The sequence below is a fragment of the Ipomoea nil genome, unplaced genomic scaffold, assembly GCF_001879475.1.
Source record: "Ipomoea nil cultivar Tokyo-kokei standard unplaced genomic scaffold, Asagao_1.1 scaffold1932, whole genome shotgun sequence".
NCBI lineage: Eukaryota > Viridiplantae > Streptophyta > Magnoliopsida > Solanales > Convolvulaceae > Ipomoea > Ipomoea nil.
In genome coordinates, this window is record NW_017618360.1 from 3,015,220 (window position 1) to 3,018,587 (window position 3,368).

Consider the following 3,368-nt stretch of genomic DNA (forward strand, 5'->3'; position numbering starts at 1 on the left):
TACCATTATAAAAAAAATACAAAAAATATTAATACCATAATGCCCTAAATCATTCCAATAATGCAAAAGCATAATTGAAATATTAAGTTTTGTTCTAAATAATTAGAAGAATATTAATTAAAAAAAAAACTTAACCTAAATTTCTTTTTTTTTTTTTAAATAAAAAAATAAAAAATTCAAAAAAATCAAATGATTTTAAAGTAGTTCCTGATTTATAATCTTTGATGCTCAACTTTGAATGCTATGTATTTAGCCGATCTAATTATTTGACCAAAGTTTATGTTAAATTTTATATTTTATATATATATATATATATATATATATATAATACATTTTAACATATTCATAATATATGTTTAACAATTATGCCAACTATACTTGGGATGAGGTTTGAACCTAAGACCTTATATAAATTAAGAGTATGTTAAGAATAATAAATAGTTAAGGGAATATTCCTTTACTTTACTAAAGTTTAAACTAACAGAATTTAGGATTATTTAAAGGAAGAAAATAATATAATAGATGATAAATAAGGAAAATCATTAAAAGATACTAAAATCAAAATAATATGAACCATTCATTTTAAGAAACAATTAGTACCGACATTTTTTTTTTGTTCCCGTTAAGGGCCTAACATTATTCGCTCTTATTAAATTTGTAGATATATTAACTTTTTAATCTTTGCCACATTTAGTCCCTAACTATTAAAATTTTCAGATTTGGTCGAGTGATTCTCTAATCCCAAAATTAACAACTAATATCTCTTATAATTAAATAATTTGTATTTTTGTACAAAATATTTAGTATTTGTAAATTTAAATTTGTAATATAATTTTAAAATTTTGACTTAGATTTTAACATTATTAAAGTTTGTATATAATATTTGTATTCTACAATCATAATATCATTAATTTAACATCATATATTAACTTATAAAGTTGATAAAATATAACAGTTCATAACTTTAGTTAGTTAGTCCGATCCATTAGGGAAAAAATAAAACAGTGATTTGAGAGGAAAAAATAAGTTTAAGAAAAAAAAGTATTAGAAAATGAACAATTTTACCCTTAAGATAATTCACTTGCCTGAAATTTTATCACCAATATAACTAACATTTGAGTTGAATGGGCCAAATGTATCAATGATTTAAAATTTATGGAACCAAATCTAGAAGTTTTAATAGTTATAGACCAAATGTTATAAAATTTAAAAATTACGGAGTAATAGATCAAATTTGAAAATTTTAATAATTGGAGATCAAATGTAGAAAGTCTTGTACTTATGAGTACCAAAAGTGCAAATAACACATAATCACTTTATTAGGAGACTAACCAACTTGGCATTTAAAAAGCTACCCCGTATTAATTAAGTGGGGAGCATTGTTGAATTGTAACAGTACGAATGTATGAAATTTAATATCATATTTTAAATAAGGTTAATTCCAGCGATCCCTCGTCTTTGGTAACAATTTTAAATTTAGTTTCAGATTATTATTTTTGTCATTTAACATCTCAAAGTATCATATTTTGGGCAAGTTTAATTTTGTCGGTGATTTTTTCGGCGAAAATTTATTTTAGGAAAGGACAATTTGATCTCTTCACTTATTTTTTTTTTCTTTACATTTTTGTTCCATTTGTTTTTTTTTTTTAAATCAAATTCACATATACAATACATGTACATCGTCATAAACCTTTGATAACACTTTACTCTTGACTACATTTCACCCCTTATTTTTGACTCATTTTGTACATAAAGTGCTTTAAGTTAAGTGTGGAATGAGACTTATTAGTGTGATTTGTTACTTAGGTATAATTATTCACAATGAGTAAAGAATGGAGCATTTTGAGGTATTTCCAATCTATTTTGAAGTCAATGAAGTAGTGCAAGCTAGAAAAAATTGAGACTTGGAGCAGCAAGCTAAGGCAATGGAAACAAAAAGAACATGTATGGCCACTGACACGGCCGTGTATATTGCCGTGCCTGAAGAAAATTGGCACGGCCATGCCAATCTGAGGCAATATGCAAGTCATTTTTTATGCGAATTTGACAGCTTTTAAGTGCGAATTGTTCTGTTTTTTTTTGGAGACAAGTTAGAACCCTAGAGAGCTAGAACTCATTTGTCTTCACTTCCTTTCACTTCTTTAGCTTAGATTAGTCTAATATTACATCTCTAACTCATCTAGCAAGCTTGTAAACGCGGATTGGAGTGGGATTCAACCACAAATTTCTCATCTTCAATAGAGAAGCTTCTTACTCTTATTTTAAATATTTTGTGCAATGTTTATGATATTTTCTTGTGCTTTGTTGTTATTTATGCTTATGAACTGTGAGTAGTCCGTTTTTGGGCTTGGATTAGGGTGATATTGCCAACAAATAGGTGATTATTGCATAATGCGGAAGATATCTAACCTATGGTTCATTTGTTTGTGAAGGATTTATGTTGGATCTTGTTAATATTTGGTACGTAACTCTTATTAGCTTGCTTTTAGATAGTTATTCTCCACAACGAAAGTTGGGTGAAGAACTTAAGCCTCTCATTTCTCAAACCCATTTTCGTTCTATGAAAATAGAGAAGAATTGGAGGCCTAAATGCTTATGTGCTTTAAGAGCCAGGAATTGATACACCATGAAAGTGGGACAATCCTTGCTCTAATCCTTGTTCATTAGCTTATGAAAATGGCTTTAAGCTAGGATTTTTATGTGCATTGCCCTTATGTTCCCTTGGTTGTTGTTCTCCCCTAATCCCTAAGTTCGTTGTTAAGGCATCTAGAAGGCAATACTCCTCTAATTTGAGCTCATCTATCTTTTATTATTGTGTTTACTTGTGTTAAATTGCATTATCATTAACTAGATTTTTAGCCTTTAATTGTTGGCATTTACTCAACCATGAATATGAATTTGCTTGGATTCTTGTGGGTTTCAATACTTTGGTGCCTAGAACTTTAGTTGTCACTCAAGTACGCGCCATAGTCCCAATCCATTGCGGAACGACAATTTACACCCATATACTCACCATTTCTTTCCTGTACATCAACCTTCTTTAAAAAATAAAAACAAAAGTCTGAACAAAATATGATAGTTTGAGATGTTAAAGGGCAAAAACGATAGTCTAGAAATAAATATGAAATTGTCATCAAATACAAGCTAAGGGACCTCCGGTTGAATTAACTCTTTAAATAATATATATATATATATATATATATATATATATATATATATATATATTAAAGAAGGTGATATGATCTAACCATTTTAATCTCTAGACGTTCTTATGGCAGTTTATACAATAGAGTTACTTCTAAAAATGGTCTCTTGATCAATGATATTTACCAATTTTTATTTATAACTCTTAATTGAATCATAAATGG